Source organism: Chiloscyllium punctatum, chromosome 35 (assembly GCF_047496795.1).
Source record: "Chiloscyllium punctatum isolate Juve2018m chromosome 35, sChiPun1.3, whole genome shotgun sequence".
Taxonomy (NCBI): Eukaryota; Metazoa; Chordata; class Chondrichthyes; order Orectolobiformes; family Hemiscylliidae; genus Chiloscyllium; species Chiloscyllium punctatum.
Window position 1 is genome coordinate 44,924,012 of NC_092773.1, and position 12,573 is coordinate 44,936,584.

Below are 12,573 nucleotides of genomic sequence, written 5' to 3' on the forward strand. Positions count from 1 at the left end.
TATTATAATGCTGGGAAATTATCAGTCTTATCTGTTGAATCAGGATTTTTATCAAAATATCTCAATGACAGACAACCGTCACCTTTATAAATTCAAAAGGACTTTATTGACTGTAATGCTGTTTCCTTTGCTCTCAGCTGGTGAAAGGCTGTGCTTAAATGATTGCCTTCTTTCGTTTCCCTTCTCTCGGTTTGCAGCAATGTCGAATGGAGAATTGGTCCTTTCAGTGTCTAACTCAGCACATGTCTCCATCTGTCTCTCTTTGTCCCACCCTCTTCCTGTTTCACATTCTCCGACACTCTGTCTGTCCATCCAGCTCATTACCTATTTCAGCTCTATGAAAAGTCTGACATTTCGTGACAGTTTGAGTGTGGAGCTGCTGAGAGGCTTTTTGTCCACTGACTGGAGTGCATTGAACTGGGCTCACATTCTCCGGGTAATGTGTCTGCCACTTCAAACCAGGCAAGGCGACACTGTTTCCTCAAACAATTATGACTGTTTCGAATTCAAAATAGAATTCCTAATCCACCAGGAAAAATAAAACAATTAGACTACAAATAAAGAAGCACAACGATGTATATACTGTTGGTTTAAATGTATGAACGGTGACATCAGAGAATGAGAGTGAACAGCTGGTGCTATCTCTGCCATTACCACAATATTCCCCGGCAAATCTGCAGCGTCTCCTGCCTCATCTCGTTGTTCCGACCCAACTGGGAATGAAGGAGGGGGAATATCAGATGAGGAGAAGCAGGAGTGCTTGTGGAATAGTGGAAAGAAACCACAGATATAAGTAATAGTTAGGAATATAAAAAAAGTGGCATTCACTGTTGGAACCTAACCTGGATCACCAAATCATAACAGCGTGAAAGTGCAAAACAACACTGAGTTACTTTTGTGAAGACTTGAAACACAAAGCCCAAACATGCACGCAACAAGCAGGCACCGCTGGGAGTTGAACTCAGGATTTCTTGTTTACGAGACAAGCGCTTTAACCAACTAAGCCACGGCGCCATAGTAGAAATGCACTTACTCACCTATATGTGAAGTTGCTTAACCACTTCCTCACAGTGCTTGGACATGTGTTTTCAGATCAATTTTGCTAACAGAGAATTGCAACAAATCCTCGTATTTTCAAATACAAACAGTTTAAAGCTGAAAATTCTTCACTGAAAAGACACAGAAAAACATAATCTCTTCTTGCATTCATTTAAAACTGGTAGTTTCACCTGGTTAAAGTGACAGGAGGAAGAGGATGTGTTCATTCTATCGGGGCCCATGAACCACGTTGACACACACAGAGGGGACGTCACATCAAGAGGAACAAGGTCATTGTGGTGAATTGACGAGGTGCAATGTGTAAGTAAGTATAAACATTGGGCAGTAAAAGCTGACCCAATGGCACCTACATTGAGTTTTGCACCATCAGTTCCGCGCTCACTTCCTGCCTTATGCCTCCCAGGCATCATTGTCTATCGCTTTATTTTACTGTCTTCGTCCACGTCTCAACTTATTTCAAACGATTGCAGATGTCTGATAGGAACCTTTAAATTTTCGAAACGGATTCCTGGAGTTTAGTTGTCACTCAATGGGAAAGGATTCACTGCCTATCCAGAATTACCACAGTGATGGAGGGGATAAATTACTTTCCTGAAGTTTTCAACTTCTCACCACAGACATGCAGCCATGATACCGCTGTTAGGGAATTTCCAGGATTGACACTCAGCGACACTGAAGAATCAGCGAGATACATCCAACTCAGAAAGGTGACATGATTGGAGGGGCATTTGCGGTGGTCGTTTCCCGTGTATCTGCTGCCTTTGTCGTTATATACGAATGGAAACAATTACTGACCGATTCTGGCAGGATCTGGGTGTGTGCTCTGCATGCAAGCAAGAATTTGTTTTCATTCTAATAATTCACAAAAAGAGGAATAAATCTTCATTACTTGAGTGGGAATTATATCCAGGTCTGTGCGATGCAAACTCGGAATCCTTGTCAGGGAACTCCTGTGATGCTGACTGTAAAACTTACAACCTGACTTGTAGACATTGTTGTGTCTGTCGTTGACTCCATAACAAACTTCAGTTGCAACGTTGGTCACTCCAAGTTTCGAAAAAGTTCATATTATCGCAATGGATTTCAATGTGAAGAAAGCGGAACTGTGATAATCTGACATTGTTCTGAAGATGTACTGCAGGACGGCACAGAACAGGCTCGTGGTCACAGGGCCTCATTTTGTCGCTCTGGTCTTCGGTGAGCGGGTAGCACCAATAAGGGTGTCGTAACACTCGTCTGATTCCAGATGCCGGGCTAGAAATGACCAGAGATTTCTCGCTGAACTTGTTCAGGGTCTTGAAAGGAAGAGGCCATGACTCCGATTATGAACGTGCATTTCACTGGAGTGGATCATGTAATCGCGTAGTGACTGTGAATACAGCAATGGAAACGTCCAGCAGACATGCAGGCAACACTGAAGGAGGCACCTGAAGACGAATGTATTCAATTTGCCAGTGAAAGGCACTGCTCACAAAGTGTGACGTATTGAATTAAAGCAGTCACGCTAATTATCTTTGCTGGTTCTTCACCTTTGTAATCTTGTATCCCCCCGATTTCAATGTCTCCATTACTTATGGAAAAGATGAGAGGAAGTCGACGGTGGGTCGGCCCTGTGGTGTAATGGATAACACGTCTGAATTTGAATCAGTCTATTGTAGTTTTGAGTTCTACTTAGCTCAATTGTAGCATGCTGCTTTGTTGAAGTCAGTCATACCTGGTTTTATAAATACATTCAGGGCAAAGAGGAGTTTGTGAAGAGTAGCGGGACAGCATAAAAATCAATAAGTCCGTCTCTGTTTGGTGCTGCTCGAGATGGGGAGATGTGAAACCTGTGCTTTGTATGAATGCTTACTGTGGGGAAGGACATAGAACATAGAACATAGAAGATTGCAGCGCAGAACAGGCCCTTCGGCCCTCAATGTTGCGCCGACCTTTGAACTATTCTCAGCTTATCGCCTTACAAACTGCTATCATCAGCCATGTGCTTCTCCAAGGATTGTTTTAATCTCAATAATGTGGCTGAGTTAACTTCACTGGCAGGCAGGGAGTCCCTCGCCCTTACCACTGTCTCAGTAAAGAACCTGCCTGTGACATCTGTCTCAAATCTATCACATCTCAATTTGTAGTTATGTACCTTCGTACAAGCTGACGTCATCATCCTAGGAAAATGACTTTCATGTCTACCTATCTAATCCTCTGATCATCTTGTATGTCTATATCAAATCCCATCTGAGCCTTTTTCTTTCCGATGACAACAGACCCAAGTTTCTCAGCATTTACTCATTAGGCCTTCCCTCCAGACCAGGCATCATGGCGGCTCGGTTATTAGCACTGATGCCTCATAGCGCCAGGGACTCAGTTACAATTCCAGACTCGGGCAACTGTCTGTGTGGAGTTTGCACATTCTCCCTGTGCCTGTGCTCCGGTTTCATCCCACAGTGCCAAAATATGCAGTTCGGGTGAATTGGCAATGCTCAATTGCCCGTATTGCCAGGTGCATTAGCTGGGGCAAATATAGGAGAATGGGTCTGGGTTGGGTTATGTTGCGAGGGTCGATGCGGACTTGTTGGGTCGAAGCTTCTGTTTCCACACTGTAGGAAATCTAATCTAAATCTCCTCTGCACCTTTTTCCAATGCTTTCACATTCTTCCCGACATGCATCCGCACGAGCGTTTTGTATATTTGCAGTATGATATTGCAGCTCCGGAACTCATTCCCTCTGCAAATAAAACCTAACACACCGTATGCCTTCTTAACAGCATTCTCAACCTGGGTGGCAACTTTCAAGGATCTGTGCACAAGGACTGCAAGATCCCTCTTCACATCCACGCTACCAACAATCTTTCCATTGACCCAATACTCTGCCTTCCCGTTATTCTTCCCAAAATGCATCACCTCACATTTGGCTGCATTGAACTCCATTCTTTAGCTCTCAACCCAATTCTGCAGTCTATCCAAGTCGCCCTTCAACCTGTAACATATTTCCAAACTGTCCACTACTTCACCGACTTCAGTGCCATCTGTAAATTGACTCATACATACACCTATGATGCGTCTCAGTTATTTATAAAAATACCAAACAGCAGTAGTACCAGAACAGTCCTTGTGACACACCACCAGTAACTGGACTCCAGGTTGCATATTTCCCATCAATCACCACTCGCTGTTTTCTTTCAGGAAGCCAGTTTCTAATGCAAATGGCTCAATGACCCTAGATCCCATGCCTCTGCATTTTTTCAAACAGTTTATCACATGGAACCTTAACAGCGGATTTACTGATATCCATGCATACCACGTCAATTGTTCTACCCTCATCTACATCATTGGTCACATTATCAAAAAAAAACTCAATGAGGTTTGTGAGACAGTACCTGCCCTTGACGAAACCATGTTGACTATCTGAAATCAAAGTATTGCATTCCAGATGATTATACATCTTAACTTTTATAATCCTTTCCAAAACCTTTCCTACATCAGAAATGTCATTAACTGGGTCATCTCTGCTGTGCTTCTGGAACAAGGGCACACATGTGCGATCCTCTAGTCCTCTGATAGTAAACCTGCAGACAGTGACGACTCAAATATTCAAGCCAAATGCTCTTATATCTCCTCCCTAGGTTCCCACAGAATCCTCAGACAAATCCCAACCAGCACAGGGGACTGGACTACTTTCAACCAAACTGAATTGATAACACCTCTTCATAACTAACATCGATCATTTCTATTCTAATATCTCTTATCTCATTCTTCTCCCAGACATTACTCTCCTTTATCTGAGTGGAAACTGATGAAAAATGTTCGTTTAGCACTTCTCCCATATGCACAGGGACCCCACTCATCATCCCACTTCTGTCTTTGACTGGCCCTATTCCTTCCCCTCGTCATCATTTTAATCCTCACATACCGACAGAAGGCTTTAGGTTTCTCCTTTATTCTATTTGCTGAAGACTGCTCGTGCCCTTTCTTTGCTCTTCTGAACATTGTCTTTAAATCCTTCCCAGCTAATCAGTAACGCTCTATCGCATCATCTGAACCACCTTGTCTCTCACCACATAAGCCTCAATGTTCTTCTTAACAAGAGATGTAATTTCTGTAATAAACCATGGTTCCCTTACCTTTTCACTTCTTCCCCGCCTGATCGAGACATACCTATCGAGGAAACTCAATATCTGTTCCTTAAACCAGCTTCACATTTCCATTGTCTGCATCCCTCGCATTTTGCTACCACATTCTCTGTATCTTAACTTTGCCTAATCGCATTATAATTGCCCTTGCCCCATCGATAACGTATCACCTGTGGCATGAAAGATGTTGTCTGTGGGGAAATGGATGTTGTTATCTTGAAAACAAAAACTTTGTTGCAGAGGAGGAAGTGCCGGATGTATTGGACCGGATAAATGTTAATAAATCCCCGTGACGTGATCAGGTCACACCACAGAACTCTGTAAAAAGTGAGGCAAGTAATTTCTGGGTCACTTGCTGAAAATTGTGTCATCGATAATCACAGGTGAGGTGCCACAAGACTAGGCTGGCTGACATGATACCACTACTTAAGAAAGGATGTAAGTGAAAGCCAGGCAACTACAGACCTGCGACTTTGACGTCGGCGGTGGCTAAGTTGTGGATGGAATCCTAAAAGACAAGATTTAATGTATTTCGAAAGGCAAGCCTGATTATGGATAGTCAGCAATGGCGTGCTGCGTGGGAAATTACTTCTCGTTAAATTGAATTAATTATTTTTTGATGAATTAACAAGGAGGATTTAATGAGGGCAGAGTGTTTTACGGGATCTATGTTTCCTTTAGTAAGGGACGTCGACAATATTCCCCATGGGAGACTAGTTAGCAAGGTGAGGAGATCCAACCATTTGGACTCAGAACCGGCTCGAAGGTAGAAGACAGTGGATGGTGGTGGAGGGTTGGTTTTCAGACTGGAGGCCTGTGACCACTGGAATGCCACAAGGATCAGTGCTGGGTCCTCAACCTTTTGTCGTCAATATAAATGATTTGGACGCGAACATAAGAGGTACAGTTAGTAAGTTTGCTGATGACACCAAAATTGGAGGTGAAGTGGACAGCGAAGAGGGTTACCTCAGATTATAGCAGGATCTTGACCAGATGTAGCAATGGGCTGAGAAGTGGCAGCTGGAGTTTAATTCAGATAAATGCATGGTCCTCTATTTTGCGAAAGCAAATCTTAGCAGGACTTATGCACTTATTAGTAAAGTCCTATGTAGTCTTTCTGATCAAAGAGATTTTGGAGTGCCGCGTCATTGCTCCGTTAAAGTGGAGTCATAGGTAGGTAGGATAGTGAATACAGCGTTTGGTATGCTTTCCTTTATCGGTCAGAGCATTGAGTACAGGAGTCGGGAGGTTATGTTGTGGCTGTACAAGACATTGGTTAGGTTACTGTTGGAATATTGCGTGAAATTCTGGTCTCCTTCCTATCCGAAAGATGTTGTGAAACTTGAAAGGGTTCAGAATAGATTTACAAGGATGTTGCCAGGGTTCGAGGATTTGAGCAATAGGGAGAGGCTGAACAGGCTGGGGCTGTTTTCCCTGGAGCGTCGGAGGCTGAGGGGTGACCTTATAAAGGTGTACAACATTATGAGTGGCATGGATAGGATAAATTGACAAAGTCTTTTCCCTGGTGCCGCGGAGTCCAGAACTAGAGGGCAAAGGTTTAGAGTGAGAGGGCAAAGATATAAAAGAGACCTAAGGTGCAAGTTTTTCACGCAGTTGGTGGTACGTCTATGGAATGAGCTGTCAGAGGATGTGGTAGAGGCTGGTACAATTGCAACATTTAAGATGCATTTGGATGGGTATATGAATAGGAAGGATTTGGAGGGATATGGGCTGGGTGCTGGTCGGTCGGACTGAGTTGGGTTGGGATATCCGGTCGCCATGGACGGGTTGGACCGAAGTGTCTGTTTCCATGCTGAACACGTCTATAACTCGATTACTCTATGTTGTGCCCAGACCCGACTTCGCCAATGCACTTCTGCTCGTCGTCAAACATTCTGAACTTTCGGATAGTTATTGTCTTTTTGTCATCAGCAAAACTGCAGTTGTCTGTTCCCGAGCTCACATATTATCCAATTCACATGGCTAACACAAATCCAATTAGCCTCAGCGATTACTGCAATGGTAATCAGATCTGGCTGTATGTGTGTGTGTGTGTGTGTACTCATAAAATATATATATATATATATATATATATATACACACACACATACGTATATATATGTGTGTATATATATATGTTTTCAATATTGAAACACATAAAGAATGCAGCAATTTCATTTCTATATTAAACAAGAATGTGTATTTAACAGAAGATAGTATATCAGCTGCAGATAAACAATAACTAACGCTAACATCTCATTGGAATGCTAACAACTTTAATCCTCTCGTGCAAATTCCACCACAAACTCTCAGAGGCAGTGACAGGAAAAAGAACTATGATGTCGTTGTTGCACATGAAGCATGGGAAGGCAGTTCAGTCGTCCCTGACCATAGGAATCACTGAAATTGTTCTGGTAACTTTTCAGGATATTCTGCGGTAATTGGGTGTGTCAGGTATGTTTTGCTTGACACTGCTTCGACAAGGTGGAAAACCCTCCTGCTGAACAAATCAAACACCCAGGAAATTGGCCTGGCCTCAGATTTTGTCGCAGTATGAGTGACAAAGAACTACGAAATTCCAGTATATTTTAAATACTCAATGTATTCTTTAACTCTAAAAGTGAACATTTAGCAAAACGATTTACAACTTTAAGCCCAGTTTCTCTTAACGAATTGTTATCGGCCTTTAACTGTACAAAAATATACTTTTCCAATAACCATGAATTAAAATTTCACCAACTTATTTTCAAAACCACACAAAGTCTTTCAGTGTCAGTTTCCATCTCCCTCTAGCTACAGGTCTCCTTTGGTCATCTTCGATATTTTCGTGGAAGGATGTTTGGTACAAAAAAGGAACTTCGACCGGGAGTAGTTTGCGGCCAGTTTACTCTATCGATGACATTTAGTCTCACTCTGTCTAGCTGTTAAAATGTCCGATTCTTTAATGCCCAAGCATTGGATCGTTTCAGGGGTATGATATTTACAAAACAATAAATTCAAAATAATCAATTTTTAATTTGCTGGGGCATAATTTAAACTGATTTTTTTTTATCAATTTGTATCCTTGCAAACATACTAACCGAAATTTGGGTATTTGTTTCACAATGAAATGTGGTATATTTTCAAATTTCCATTACACTCTGATACTGCTCGTCATTCACATGATTGATACCTGAAAGCTCTCATTGCCAAACAGTCTTCACTCTCTTTTTAAGATACATTTGACACCCGCAACTTTATAACATCTCCCCACTTACCAAAAAGATATGAGCCATTACAGTGAAAAGATGTTTTTTCAGGTTTTAACCACCATTACAAGGAAATGCGTAGGGCCTTAATGTAATTTCATATTAATTCCTGCGCGCGTGCGCGACCGCGCATATACAGACACACACACGCACGCACGCACACACACGCACGCACGCACACACACACACACACACACACACACATATATTTCTATATATTTCTATTTCTATTTCTATATATCACATTGTTATCCGTTCAATCTTATGTGTAGTTTTTCTGTTAAATCAGCAATTACACATCTGTAACCAAATTTTTATGAGCCATAACATGTACAATGTCTACATTAAGAATCTGCAACAAGACTCCAACAGATAATACTCATATTCTTGTCTTTTATTAGTTTTGATCTGACACATCATTTGTCACATAAACATTAAACTGTTGGAAGGCCAGTACGAAACTCAATAATCCTTTTTTTCAATCGTAGAGTATTTTCTCTGGAAGGTATGGAGGTTAGTGTGCAGTAACCAACTGGCGTTCAATTCCATCATGATCTTCGAACAGCAGTACAGCTCCAATGCCTATCTCGTTGGTGTCCAAATTGCATGACCGATATCATGTGACAAGAACCTCTCCTCTGCTTTCGTGAGTTCTGATTTCTTTCAGTTTATGACTAGTTTTGCTTCTCTTAATCGTTCAAAGAGCTCTGTCAACTGCAGCATGTGATCTCCCCATGACTCACTAACGATCACTACATCATCTGGATGGACAGCACAGTTTATTAACGCAGCCATAAGCCATAAGGTCATGAGCCTTTGGAATGTGATTGGTGCATTTTTCATTCCAAAGTGCATCACTTTGAATTGATGTAACCTATTTGCAGTCAGAAACGCTGAAACCTCTTTGTATTTCTCTGATAAAGGTATCTGCCCATCACTACGCAGTAGTTCCCACTTCATAATGTAACTAAATTTCTAAATTTCTCGATAAAGTCTGACTTGGTTCAGGGATATTTTCATTGAGCTCCCATCCATCTCTTTCCACACTTGCGTGGTTTTGAAAAGATTAATCCTATAGGGGTGTTGCTTTATCAGAACAGCATTCCCTAATTCTACCCCATGCACAATGGCATTAGTCCTCTCCATGTTATTCCTGCAAATGTCATTATACTGCTGCTATCTTTCAAATGCGTTTTTTTTCTCCTGAGACAGTTAACTCACTGACGCATCACAGTACTCAGGGACTTCCTCATTGTTTAGTTTGTGTTCCATCAAAATTCCCATCATCCTAATTTGTTTTCTCATTCTGTGGTGCAGTAGTTAACTGTTTTTTTTTCGGTGCCCTCTCTCTGTTGTAACAAGGTTGCAACATATTCATATTAAACGCCCGTCACAGTTTTCTCCTATCCACAGTAGACCATTAGACCATAAGAAATAGGAGTGGAAGTAAGGCCATTTGGACAATCCAATTCTCTCCACCATTCAATCATGGCTGATGGGCATTTCAACGCCACCTACTTGTATCCCTTAATTCCTTGTGAGATTGAGAATTTATCAATCTCTGCATTGAAGACATTTAATGCCCCTGCCTCCACTGTGCTCTGTGGTAGTGAATTCCACAGGCCCGCCATCATCTGGCAGATGAAATGTCTCCTCATTTACTTTTTAATTGATCCGCTCTAGGTCTAACGCTGTGCCCACGAGTCCTAGTATCCTCATTAGGCAGAAACAATTTCCTAGCGTCCACCTTTTCCAAGCCATCTTGTAAGTTTCTATTAGATCGCCCCTCAAACGTCTGAACTCGAACGAATACAATCCCAGTATCCTCAACGATTCATCGTTTGTTAGACATACCATTCCAGCGAACATCTGTGTGAATCTACGCTGGAGGAGCTCCCGTGCCAGTATTTCCTTCCTTAGGTTTGGTCCACAATAGGACACAGTATTCTAAATGGGGCTTCACCAGAGCTTTATAACGTCTTCGTAACAACTCACTGCCTTTACATTCCAATCCTCTCGAGAGAAATGACAAGAATGCATTTGTTTTCTTAACCACGTTCTCAACTTGCAAGTCACTTCGCAATGAATCCTGTACTAGCACTCCCAGATCCCATTGTGCCTTGGCTTTATGAATTTCTCACCGTTCATAAAGTAGTCTTTGCCTATTTTTTTTTTACAAAGTGTGAACCTCGCATTCTCTCACATTAAATTTCATCAGCTATATCTTGGACCATACTCCTGAATTGTCCAAGCCTTTCTGTAGCCTCCCCAACCCCTCAGAACTACCTGCCTATTCACCTAACTTTGTATCATAGACGAACTTTGCCAGTGGGCCACCAGCCTTTTAATCCAGATCATTTATATATAAAGTGAAGCTGGGATCCCAACACTGAATCCAGCGCCTTTATGAGAGAGTTTTTCCCTGACTCAACTTTTCTTCTCAATTTGATAGGGATCACTAAGGCAGGCTTTTGAGTGAATGTTACAATTGGTTATACGTCATCCCCACGGGAAAACGTCCGAATTTCAGAGATTTTATCTGCCCCGTACCTTTCTACACTGTGCCACTTCAGGTGCTGTTTAACTAACTCACCTATCCGATTTTATCGCTGCATCACCTACGATACAAAGGTCCTCTCTCTTCATGTCAGAATATTACGTCAAAGGGCATAAACTTATGAGATTTGTTTTGGGGCATGCCCAATGGCAAACAATGCAACTAGGATACTTTTGTCTCAACCATTCGGGCGGACCTGGCAGTACCCTCTTAACACGGTATTCAGCGTCTCATGCCTCATTTCTAAAGCTCCCTGGGATTCAGGATGGAAGGCACTTATTTTAAAGTGCTGTACTCCTAAACCATCCACCACTTCGTGAGATAGCCAAGTAGTAAAATTTGTCCTTAGTTTGATTGAGTATTCCTGGGTGGCCCAAGCCATGTGAAGAAAGCTATTGATTCCACGACTACTATTTTTGTTCTTCTTCCTGCGTAATGGACTTGTCTCCGCAAATTTGTTTGCCATTTCCATTATGGTTAACAAGCACTGCTTCTCGCTTCTAATTTGGGGCGAGATGTGCAGAGTTAATCATCACCTGCATGAAAGCTTCTTCCGATGTGTTAATTGGCAATAAAGCTGATGCTTTTATTACTGCTGTGGCTTACGTAGCTATTGGAACATATGACATGGATGGCAAACGTTATTTACATCCCAATTGCATTTAAGGCCATTAAATATGCTTTCATACCTCAGCCTGAATCGTATTCACACATTTGACCTCGTACTGGTAGTTCATGTATTACCCATAATCCGTCCTTTAATGCTATTTTCAACACAAGCTTGTGTATTTCAGCCCAGTTCTCCCCACGACTCTTCTGCATGGTGTCCATTTTAAAATAATAACCATCAGGAATAAACTCTGACTCATTTTCTGAGTATACGTCAACATTTCTATCTGTTATTGTCTCGTCTTTCAGTTGTAAGTCCATTAGCCTTCCATCTAGTCACTTCTGCCTGACCCCCTGTCAGTTCAAGTTTTCCTGAACCATTACATCAAACAGTGTGCCCGCTAATTGAACCTCAATTTCTTCGTCTTTCTCTTCACATTCTGCTTCGTGCAGTGACCTCTGATAGCGGGATCGTTTTACTACACAGTCTGAAAACATGCCAGGTTACTTACCTTATAAATCTTCAATTCCCTGGTCTCCGTTGGTGTCTCCACAACACTGGTGGCACTCCCAACTTGGATACTGATGAATAGATCCCAAGAATAAACTGTATTCCTGGAACTCACACTCGATCAATACTCCAAGTTTTCTTGAGTTTGCTTTCCAAACTGATCTTACAATGTACGCTAAATTCCTGTCCAACTATCCCACAAATTACTGTTCTCTCGGGGAACACGTCAGAACGTGTGCGAAAACATTCACCTCTTGATCCTGTATCTCTGAAAATAGTAACACATTTCCCTTACATCTGTGTTCTTTCTGAGTAAACTTTACCGAGATAGATGAATTATTTTCCAGATCAGGGACTCACTCCATACCCAGCCCGTATATAAGCTGTGCACCATCCAGTAGCTCCTCGATTTTACTTGGGGGCTTCTCTTACTAAATTCACGAATGCCAATGGCTTAGCCTCTTC

General features: G+C 42.0%; 1 non-coding gene across 1 annotated transcript; it reads right to left on the bottom strand.

Moving 5' to 3' along the window:
• Window positions 1-940: 940 nt before the first annotated feature.
• Window positions 941-1,014, bottom strand: trnat-cgu (transfer RNA threonine (anticodon CGU)). Its single transcript has one exon. It is a non-coding gene; the product is annotated as a tRNA-Thr (tRNA).
• Between the last annotated feature and the right edge of the window lie 11,559 nt (window positions 1,015-12,573).